Below are 12,494 nucleotides of genomic sequence, written 5' to 3'. Positions count from 1 at the left end.
AAGGCAAATACTACTTCAAGTTTATAACAACCACTGGAGAAAAGTATCAGGGTAAAGATGGAGTTGAACTTTCTGTCACAGGTAAGCTACATTAGCTGAAATATCACACTATACAGTATTTGTAGGATAAACAGCTTTGCGTGAGCTAGCATTAGTTTTAGTTCCATAACTGAAGGTAGAAAACCCTTCAACTTGTCAGCTGAGTTAAATACTGTATGTAAAATATTGATGTGAAAAAAATAATAAAAAAACTTCCAGTATCATTAGTCCCATGTAAGCAAATACTTTTAATGGCTGGTTGAGATTGGAATGGAAACACTCATCCTCATTCACTCATTCTTTATATCGCTTATCCTGTACAGGGGACCCTCCGGATGGGGTGCTGTGGGTTAGGGTTAGCACCACAGACACATAGACATGAGACGAAGTCTTACATAAAAAAATAAAAAAAAAATCTTATTATTATTAATTAATAAAGAGAAGGTTTGGAGAAAAGCCTGGGAAATTAGGTTCATGACAAATAATAAATTGTGGGGGCGGCAAGGTGGTGTAGCACTGGTGCCTTGCACCTCCAGGATCCGTGTTTGATTCCTGGCCAGGGTCGATTACTGTCTTTGTGGGCAGGGAGTTTGCATGTTCTCCCCATGCTTGGTGGGTTTCCTCTGGGTACACCGGTTTTCTCCCACAATCCAAAGACTTGCAGATTAGGCTAATTGGTGTAGTGAGTATTTTTTTGAGAAAAGATGTGGGTACAGAATTTAGTACATAAGTTGATTTTGCGAAATTTTTATTATTAATCTAGAATTAATTATTCTAGAATGAAAATAAATCACAAAACAAAAAACATGAATTAGAAGGTGTGTCCAAACTTTTGACTGGTACTGTATCTGTAATTCATTAATGCTGTGGTAACTGCAATGGCGGTAAGAGAGTTTAAACATCTTTTTCTTGTCTTTAGCATTCTCCAAAAATCTTTTGATTACATGAATTCACTGCTGTTTTTCACAGCAGTTAGTTTAGTTTAAATGACCATGTAACAGAAAGAAGCAATGCAATTGGCTTTTTAGTACACCTCCCTTTTTTTCTGAAGAATCCTGTTGTTCCATGTTGCAGTTATCTTAAAACGTGGCGGTTCAAAACTTCTACGATTTTTCGATTTAAACGTTTTGTTATAGACAACTTTGTGTGGCAGAGGAAAATAATTTAGCAGATAAAATTAAAAGTCTCAAATTGACCATTATTGTGTTTTTTGCTGTCAAACTGTTCAACTGCAGTTTAAACATTTTATCAAAAATAACACACTTACATTACATTCAAAGAGTAGCAGAAACGTTGTGCCCTGTCTGTGCCTCAGCTGGTGGTGGGATGAGGGACGTGTCATTTCCTTCAGGATTTATGTCTTGTCCATTTCAGCATGCTGGGTCCTTCCTGTGATTCATTGGATAGTCACTCACCAGACTGTTAATTTGTTTATCATTTGATAGTTATGAAGAGATACTGAGTATGAGTATGAGCTCTTGCTAGCTATTTTGACTAATCGTGTGATTTTCGCCTGGGTATAATTTTTCCCAGTATTCTGAAAGAGTATCTGTTATTTGCACATTTTGGTTTAGATTATTCTTCCTACATTTTGTATATATCCTGTAATTAGTCGTTCAATTGGTGCCATTGTACTATGTTTTTTTCCTGGTTTTGGTTAACAAAAATTTTAGAATCTCTTATGTTCTCTATTTACGTTTCTTTTTTGTGGGGGAGTTTTAGAGATATTAAACAATAAAATATATAACATTCTTTCCTTCCTTCTTTATTAACAGGGCTTCAGGTGGAAATGGTTCCTGATAGTGTGGTTGAGGGACATGACATCACTCTCACATGTAAAACCACCTGCAGCCTGACTGGCACTCCGTCATTCACCTGGTACAAACATGGAAGTTTTTTACCTTCCATCTCCTCTAATCCGCTCCGTCTGCCATCAGTCAGTCAGAGTGATCGAGGCAGTTACAGCTGTGCTGTACAGGGAGAAAGTTATCTCTCCCATGCTGTTACTCTTGATGTCCATTGTAAGTAGAGATTTATTCATTCATTCAATAAACTAGCAGCATACGGTTAGTGTTTAACTAAATCCTATTAATTACAAAGCAGTTGTTACTAATGAGAGCAAAGCAACACATGAACGTTGGGGCCAGAGCTGCCCAAATGGTAGAAGGGGAACCTACAAAATATTGATTTATATATTTTTGTGTCCTAATGTTATGGGTGATGTATGTATATAGTGTACTGTATAATGTAGTTTGACTGGCATATTTTACTTTTCTTTTTATATATATAAAATCATTATGAATAATATATAACATGCCTACACAACCCCAAGGTGAAGTGGTTTAGCCTTAATTTTTATCTTTGGTGGGTAATGTCCTGAATACTCATTGAATTAAAAATATGTATTATGTATTTATTTTATTTCTTGTAAATGAATGTGTTCCTGTACATTCATGGTTTTTGTAGTAAATTTTTAATAAAATATAAATAAATGAACATTTTCATATGGTGTGGTTTGTGCTTCTGTCTCTAGATCCTCCAAAAAGAGTCTCAGTGTCTGTCAGTCCCTCTGGTGAGATAGTAGAGGGTGGTACAGTGACTCTGACATGCAGTAGTGATGCTAACCCGCCTGTGCAGACCTACACCTGGTATAAGGACTCAGTCACTGTAAAAACAGGGCAATCTTATTTCATCTACAGGGCCAACTCTGAAGACAGTAAAAATTACACGTGTATAGCTGTGAATAAACATGGATGTCAGTCTTCTACTGCTGTGTCTCTGAATGTCCTGTGTGAGTTAATAATGATTCACTACGATCCATTATATAATGTCTTTACACTTAATCATCTGTAAGTAACTGCATGTTTTCTTTGTATCTTCCATTCTTGTTTTAGATCCTCCTAAAAGTGTTTTAGTGTCCATCAGTCCCTCCGGTGAGATAGTGGAGGGCAGTTCGGTGACTCTGACCTGCAGCAGTGATGCTAACCCACCTGTGGAGCTCTACACCTGGTATAAGGGCAGATCTTTTAAAGGAACAGGACAATCTTATTTAATCTCCAGGATCAGTTCAGTGGACAGTGGAGATTATACATGCCAGGCTGTAAATAAACATGGACGTCAATCCTCCACTGCTCTGTCTGTGAATGTCTTGTGTGAGTTAATAATTATTCATTTCAGTCCATTGTTTATCGTATTTACTTAGCAATCTATAGTGCTTTGAAAAAGGGTTTCCCCCTTCATGTTTATTTGTCATAGTTAAATGATTCAGATAGTCAAAGAAACTTTAATATTGTAACCCAAGTAAATAAAAAATGCAGTTTTTAAATATGATTTAATTTATTAATAGAAATAGGTTGTCTGAACCTATCTGGCCCTATGTGCAAAAGTAATTACCTCTAAGCATAATTACTGGTTTTGCCACCCTTGGCGAGAACAACAACTGCAATAAAGCAGTTGCAATAACTACCAATTTGTCTTTTACATTGCCGTGGAAGAATTTTGGCCCACTTTTCCTTATAGAAGAATAATTTAGCCACATTGGAGGGTTTTTAAGCATAAATGGCCTGTTTAAGGTCATGATACAGCATCTTAATCAGATTTAAGTTTAAACTTTGACTAGGCCACTTCAAACCAACTCAGGGTGGAGTTGTCAGTGTGTTTTGAATCATTGCCCTGCTGCATAATTTAAGTGCACTTAAGCATCAGGTCACACAAGGGTGGCTGGAAATTCTTCAAATTGGAGAATATCCAAAAAAAAGTTTTAGTGTCCATCAATCTGTTTCTCTTTTTTATTGTTGAATCATGAACTCTGACCTCAACTGAGGTGAATGAGGCCTGCAGTTCTTTAGATGTTGTTCTGGGTTCTTTTATGCATATCAGGATGAATCGTCTTTGTGTTCTTGGAGTAGTTATGGTAGGCCAGGTTCTCTTGGGAAGGTTCAGTACTGTGCCAAGGTTTCTCCATTTGCAGATAATGGCTCTCACTGTGCTTTACTTAAGTCTTAAAGCCTTAGAAATGTCAAAACCCCTTTCCTGGCTGATACATGTCAATTACTTTGTTTCTCATCTGTTCTTGAATTTCTGTGAATCATAATGCTTGTTAAGAATTTTAGTGTGCTTCACTTTGTCAGACAGGTTATATTTATGTTATTTTTCTATTCAAAGCATCTGGCAGTAATCAGCCTGGTTGTGACATGTGAAAGTTAACTCAGCTTTCCAAAAATTACTTTTTTCACAAAGGTTATCTTACTGTACAGTATATGCCAGGGGAAAAAAATCATTTAACATGGGGCAATTACTTTTTTACAGTACTGTATATAAAAGGTGTTGTCTTTGAATCTCTTCATTTTTTTCCATTTTAGATCCTCCAAAAAGTGTCTTAGTGTCCATCAGGCCCTCTGGTGAGATAATAGAGGGAAGGCCTGTGACTTTGACCTGCAGCAGTGATGCCAACCCTGCTGAGTATTTCTGGTTGAAAGATGGATTATTTAAAACCAAAGGAGCAATTTACCCTATTTTCAGCATCAGCTCTGAGGACAGTGGAGAGTACACGTGCAAGACCATGAATCAATACGGAGTGAAATATTCTGATAAAGTGATGGTAAAGGTTTTGTGTAAGTGTGACTTTGTAGACGGTTACCATCATCCACTAAGCCACTGGTTCTCACTTTAATATTCTCAAACCTTCTCTTTTTTTTATTAGATCCACCTAAGAGAGTCTCAGTGTCCATCAGTCCCTCTGGTGAGATAGTGGAGGGCAGTACAGTGACTCTGACCTGCAGCAGTGATGCTAACCCACCTGTGGAGCTCTACACCTGGTATAAGGTGAATGGAAGCTCACCTTTAGGATCTAAACAGAGTTACAGCTTCACATTGAGCTCCAACAGCAGTGGATGGTTTTACTGTGTAGCTCAGAATAAATACGGGACTCAGAGAGCCGCTGCAGTGCCTCTCACTTTAAATGGTATTACAGTTATTATAACAAATTAAACATTATGATCAAAGTGAATAAGTTATAGCTGAGTAATATTTTCCTGCACACAGGGGTCAGGCCTGTGGGTCGAAATAAAATTCTTGGAATCGTGGTTGGTTGTGTATTTTTCATCTTTGGTGTTTTATATATGAGGTAAGCCTATTTATTTTAAATAACTTACCTAATTGTCTGTTTGCGATCTCGGATTATTATTTGATTATGATTATTTTTTCAGGAGAAAGAAAATAGGAGGTTCAGATGATGTAGCAGAGTCTGCTCAGGTAAGTGAACTGTAACAGGACAGTGACACAGTGTGATCTACTGCTTCCACTTACAACAGCAACATCAAACCCTCTCATGGTTACCTGCAGAACAGAGAGTGATGATCACCTCCAGACATAGTGTATAATGAGCATGAGGAAACATCATGGTCAAGGCTCTTTGTAAATGCAGATGTGTGTTAAATCATAGAGTGCAACTTGAGGCACAGCTTTTGTTCTCAGATATTCAGATCTGGAGGATTTCCCAAACCACCAATCACTCTAATTATTATTTTTAATCTTCACACAGATTGTTTACTCAATTCCTCCTAATGATACATACACAGGCCTTGATCTTCAGACCATGTCCTCCAGTCAGGTGTATCTTACACTTGAAGTAAGTATCCTCAAACACACTTCACTCAGACATTCATATCTGGGAAAAATCACTAAGAATGATTGTCACTGAGGATCTGTGACGGGCGAGTGTCTACAGTAGATCTTTTCTTGCCCCTCGCTTACTCCTAAGGGCTCTCTTGGCATGCACTTTCCCCCTCAGCGGGTGTGTGAAGGGGCGGGGCCCATAGATCCCATAGATCACGGCTGGTCAGAGATAACTGTTATTGGACCTGGCCGCAACTGCGGGAGCTGCATTGAGGAGGCTGCAGGAGCTGCTGCACACATGGGTGGACTCTGCCACACTCACACTTACTCACTAGCCGAGTGCACACATGCCAGCTGGGCATTGCCTCTGCCTGCATGGGTTCACCCTCTCTACTTTCCTCCTGTTTTTCCTTCCACCCACTTTAAAACCCTTTTCTTTCCCCTTTCTTCCAATTAACTACTGTTTTGCCAAAATACCTCGCCTTACCCATGAGTCTGTGGTGTGCCTCCAGTCACAGATCTTACAATGATGAACACATGATTTATTTCTCTTTCTCCTACACAGACGGTTTACTTGAGTCCTTCTGATAGCATCTTACCTGATTACTACAATATACCAGTGAGTGCTTTTATTTGTTTATCACTTTGCTCATAATCACTGATCCAGGCTGAAGAGCTTTGGAAAACTTTAAACCATTAAAGTACTAATTTCTTTTTCTAGACTGCAAGAAACCAGCAGTGAGATCCTCAACATTATCATGTAGAGAGAGAGAGAGAGAGAGACAGAGAGAAATGACTAATGATGAAATAGTTAGTTTTATCATAACTAATGAATTAATAGTGTGTGCTGTGAACCAATATTAAACTGAATCTTTAAATTATAATTTTTTTAAACATAACATATTGTACGTCACATGGTTTTGGTGTACTCTATATCTGTACTGTTGGATTTTGAGTTGTTTGAGTTATTTTATAAAAAATATTTGTATAAAAAATATATGTAATTCATATTTTTATTTTTATTATTTTAATATATTACATATATTTTACAAGTCTATTACATGTTCATTATACATATGAGGTGTAATTAACACAACCAGTGAATAAAGTGTTTTTCTATTCAACAACTGAAGCTACTGTGTGTTTGTGTAGGAGGTATTGTGGGTTAGATTTTTTTTCCATTGCACAGATTTTGCGCTGTATGAAATTAAGTCATGTCAAACTTCTCATATTTCAGTTTTCTGCAATTTCATAATCGACATTGCATGTCACAACACACAGAAAATCACAGAAACCCAAAGTATATTTAAACAGAAGAGGAGGATAACATAACACGTGAAACAGCAAAACTAGTTACCACATGTGAAGCACAAAAAGGATCAGTGATGGCTCAGGAAGTTGAAGCCACGAGTTGCTAATCAGAGAGTCAGAGGTTCGAGCCCTTCCACTGCTGGGTTGCCACTATTCCACCTTGGGAAAGGACTGTACTGTAACTTGATGCTCATACTGTACAAGGGGACACAGGATCAACTGGCAAAAAAGAAGGACCTGTGAGAACTGTACAAAGTGAACAGTAAAAGCCTGGATCTAAATCAGGATGCATGGAAGGATGTGCCTTTTGTGCCTTGGCCTACCCTCACTTGTTAAAGACAGTCTTACTAAAAAAGAAACAGAGCAATCTTTATATCAGTTTTTATTGCCGGGTAATTTATTCTCTTTTTCTCTTCTTTGGCTCTTTCTCTCTCAGCTCTCCTTACTGACGATGCATGGACTCCCAGACATTAGCATGCTACACCCTTAAAAATACTGGGTTGTACTTTTTACCCAGATGTTGGTTCATTTCAACTGGAATGTTGGGTTAATTCTACCTCACAAATAGGTTATTATTATTTTCATGTTTTGCAGTGAATCTGTAAAAAAAAATACCCATGTCTATTAAACAGTTAAATTACATTGATATACTGGTCTATTACAAAAAAAACTTCCAAGTTTTGCAAACCATACATACATGCAATAAACAACATCCTATTAAATGTTCATAGAAAAAACATTTAATTTTTCAAAAGCACAAGAACAGACATTCAACAGCGACATCATTACTATACTATTAGGTATACTACGGAGGCAGCTTCTACAGAGCAGGATCTCTCTGTGACTTCAGATATCTTTTCTGCAGAACAAAACTATCCAGCCCTGGTCTCATTTTAACATACAAACACTGTCTATGACTTTTCAAGAAGCCCTCGCTATTTCATAGCAACATTACAAAAAGTCATCAGCTCCCAACGTCAGGATGTAGGGGTATGGCCTTGACTCTTTAGCCTGCTGGAGGTATTCCACCATGTTGGTTCCAACTCTATAAAGAAAAAAATTTAAGAAAGTAAAAATTTTGTTGAATAGCAAAGATTAAACTAAATAAGAATATTAATTCTTAATTAGTGTGTAATAGGATTGATATTAAATAAAAAATGACAAAGCTAGGGTATAGGTAACCTGAAACAAAAACATGGAGACAGCTACTACCAAAAATAGAACAGCAAAATAGGCATGGCTTTTGGGATAAAGCTCCTAAATATATTTTTTTAAGTCATACTAGTTAATGTGGTTGCTAACGTTAGCAACCTAACTAAATGCCTGCGTCGTGCTAGCACTACAGTTAACAGTTTAGCGTTCATTAATCACTTCACCATCTTCGTACACGAAAACATTCTACAGAGAAAGCTAAAAAGCTCAAACATCTTAGCCGTTTCTTTCATACACAGGTGGGGTTCTCTGGCTAACTAGCAGCTATTGTCAGCTAAATTATCTTACCTCAGACCAGCCTAAAGGTTTGTGTGTAACCTTAACACGGTAACAGTAATACGTGTTATATATAGTGATATTTTTTTAGTCATATGTGTTCTAGGTGAGTAAACATGTGTATTGGTATTGGAATCACACATAGGACTGCAGTCATGCGTGTACAGTGAAAACAGGAAGGGGCTCAGTACACAGCCTTGTGAAACGCCAGTGTTCAGGATGATGGTTGAAGAGAGAATATTATTGAATTTAACATTCTGTGGCCTGTTGGTCAGAAATGCCAGTATCCAGCTGCATAGAAAGGTGTTAATTCCGAGATCAGCAAGCTTCGTAATCAGCTGGAGGGGATGACTGTATTGAACGCAGAGCTGAAATCCACAAAAAGCATTCTTGTGTAAGTGTTCTTATTATCCAGGTGAGATACAGTAGTACCCTGTGTATTGTTGGGAGACAGCATTTTCAATGCTCCTATTCTCATGGTAGGCGAACTGATGAGGGTCCAGTGTGGGTGGTAGTCTTTTCTTGAGGTGCGCTAGGACTAACCGCTCGAATCACTTCATGAGTATGGGTGTAAGTGCAATTGGTCGGTAATCATTAAGGCACATGTGCCATCTTGGTTTCCCCAAGAATTTAGTGTGTATATTTGTCAACGACGGACAACAGGAGTTCTCTTTAAACTGAACTTTACTTACAGTCAGACTTTGTTGCACAATAAATAAAATTCAGGTTATTGTCTGCTCTGTTCATTCTGCCTGTTACTTACTGTTAGGGAGACAGCATTTTCAATGCTCCTATTCTCATGGTAGGCGAACTGATGAGGGTCCAGTGTGGGTGGTAGTCTTTTCTTGAGGTGCGCTAGGACTAACATATGGCCTATGATCTGATTTCAACATATTGAAATCAGGTGAAATCCTTCTATCCTGTGCATGACCATGAAAATGCCCCCTGTTGCTGATTGATTGGAACAATGTTGCATGGAGCAGTTCATGTCTGTTTGTTTGTAACCTGTTTAAAGAGCCTGAGACTGTATATGAGCATTGGAGATTTTTCATTTTTCACATAGAATAACAATAATCACAGGAACAAAATGGACCAAAGCTATACAAATGTTAAAATTAGATAAAAAAAAAAAAAACTATTTCTCTATAATGTTCATGGTACATAAACATTAGATGCCATCACATTTCACTGCTACAATAACTATATTTATCATATTTGATTATCATGACATTGTGGAAATGTGAGAAGAGTGCTGGTTTGGGGTCAGTTTCTGTGACCATCATATATATAAAAGATCCTCAATCAACAATAAGTTACCCAATACCATATACTTTAATTTAAAAAAAAAGGCTGTGATTTAGGTGTGATTTCCATCCAGAAAAATAGTTTCAGGAAAAAGGAAGATGAATGAAGATTTTTTTTAAGGAAGTAATTTTAGTATTTCTTAATATTTAAAGGACAGGGTGAGTAATTTAGCTAAGAAAGATGAAGAAACATTCCATTGTCTGTGGAAACCATTAAGCAACACATTTTAACTTGCACAACATTAACAGTTTAAACCCACACACAGAGCTGCTTTCTTTTTTTTCTCCTGGAAAATAAACATTTAGATAAGCATTAGCTTTAATTATAGGGCTAATTAACAGTAACCGAAGACACAAAACATGCCAACATTTCAGCTGAGCTATTTGTTTAAATAATTAACATTAAAACTTTCTAGATTAATATTTTTTCAGCCTTCTTAGTATCGGTTGAGGAGGATAATTCACTAATTAACTTCTGCTTACTGTACAAATTAAATTAATAAGGCTCATATTGTATCATAATATAAATTATTACAGTTATGTGACAGTTATTTTATAAATATCCAATTATTTTCCCCATTGTCCACATATGAGGACGTGGAATTCTCCACCAACGATGTTGTGTATAATTATTTTGACAAACTCCTAGTTTAAAGATGTTGATTAAGTTGTTCAGACAAATAACGTCCTTCTAAACATCATCAGGATAAAGGAGCTGATGATGTTTAGGAGCTGAGGAACTTCAGTACAAAGCAGGAGAGGAACTAACAGACCCTTGTCATCAACAGAGCCACATGGAGAGAGGGGACAGCTTCAGACACCTCAATGTTCATATTTTGCAGGAACTGTCATGGTCCTGTCATATCAACACCATGGTGAAGAAGGCCTGACAGCATCTTTACCACCTTGGATGACTGAGAGATTTCAGACTGTCATCCAAGGTGCTTAGGAACTTTTATTCTTACACCATAGATAGCATCCTGATGAGAAACATTACAACCTGATTTGCTGTGCGCATCATCCACACCAAGATCTTTGAGGTACACTCGATCTACAGTTAGTGGTGCTGAACCAAGGCCAGAAAGGTAGTAAAGGACCTCAACCCCCCTTCAATGGATTGTTCTCACTGTTCTGAACAGGAAAGCACTTCTGCTCCCTGAAGGCCAATACAGAGGGACTGAGGAGGATTTTCTTCCCTCAGGCTATTCAGGCGCTCAACCAGAATACCACATAGGACTCGAGGATTGTACTTATGTTGTTTTCTTTACAGCTGCGTTGGAGCACACCACACTACCAACCACCTGTGTTGCACACTGCTGGTTCTTATTTACATATACATGAGGACTAACTTTTACTCATTAAAACATGGACAATCACACATCATCTCATTTCTCACTGCATGGCAATCCATTTGCTGCTGTCATACCAACATGCTATACCACTCCTTTTGCACATTCTGTATAATCAAATAAAGAGAAATTACTATGTACAGTGAAACCTTGGATTGTAAGTAACGTGGTTTGCTAGTGTTAAGCAAGATGAGCAAAGATTTTTAATAAATTTTGACTTGGAAAACAAACAAGTCTTGGTCGAACAAGCTTTACGAGTACCTAGTATCATGTATCACGCATGCGCTTCTTGTTTTGATGCCGGGCGTCATGTGATCACAACTGAGCCAATGTTTTTTCTGCGGAAATTTGGGGGTAATCGTCTCCCCTGCTGGGTCTTAGTGCTCGTCTCTTACTGGTATAATCAACATCCGTGCATGTGTGTACTGTTTACTATAACATTGTGACCATGTGTGTGCGCATAAAACATATTTTATTTTGTGTCAGTATGTGTGTGTGTACAGCAAGCATGTAAATAAAGCAAAAGCAAGTCTCAGAGAGGTTAAAAATTACTTATCTCTCTCTGCTCAAGACTCAGCCCGCTCTTTCTGTCTGTGTGCGCGCGTTCGTCATTGGACACCATGTCACCAAGCTTGCCCTGCGCAACAGTTCCCACCTTATCCGTATTCGGGAGGGTGATGAGTGGAAGACAGCTTTCAACACACCCACAGGACACTTTGAATACCGAGTCCTTCCGTTTGGTCTGACCAATGCTCCTGCTGACCTCTAGGTCCTGGTTAATGATGTGCTGAGAGACATGGTAAACCAATTTGGCTTTTTGTACCTAGATGACATCCTAATCTTCTCTCCCTCTTTACAGGTACACACTCGGCATGTCCGCCAGGTGTTGCAACAGCTTTTGTAAAACCAACTATTCGTGAAAGTGGAGAAGTGCGTCTTCCATGCAAGGTCAGTTTCGTTCTTGGGGTTCGTGATTTCGGCGGGTGACATCAGAGCCGACCCTGCTAAAATAAGGGCGGTAGCTGATTGGCCAACTCCTGACTCTCGAAAGACTCTGCAGCGGTTCTTGGGGTTCACCAACTTTTATCAGCGCTTCATCCGGAACTTCAGTCAGATGGCTGCACCCTTAACAGCGCTCACCTCTCCAAAGGTACTGTTCAAATGGAGTAATGATGCCCAGGAGGCCTTTGATAAATTAAACGTTCGGTTTGTCTCTGCTCCTGTCTTGTCTACTTCAGATCCTGAATAACAGTTTAATGTTGAGTGGCGTCACTAGCTGGAGGGCACAGTCCAACCGTTCGTGGTCTGGACTGGCAACAAAAATTTACGATACAATAATTCGGCCAGGAGACTAAATTCTAGACAGGCCCGCTGGTCCCTTTTCTTT

The 12,494-nt window shown here is 38.4% G+C and overlaps 1 pseudogene; it reads left to right on the top strand.

Annotated features, from left to right (window-relative positions):
* LOC128506151 (sialoadhesin-like) overlaps window positions 1-12,494 on the top strand; it is a 70,045-nt pseudogene that overhangs the window by 22,464 nt on the left and 35,087 nt on the right.

Source organism: Clarias gariepinus, chromosome 18 (assembly GCF_024256425.1).
Source record: "Clarias gariepinus isolate MV-2021 ecotype Netherlands chromosome 18, CGAR_prim_01v2, whole genome shotgun sequence".
Lineage (NCBI taxonomy): Eukaryota > Metazoa > Chordata > Actinopteri > Siluriformes > Clariidae > Clarias > Clarias gariepinus.
The sequence above is the reverse complement of the archived record's forward strand: the minus strand, read 5'-3'. Positions and strand labels throughout refer to the sequence as shown.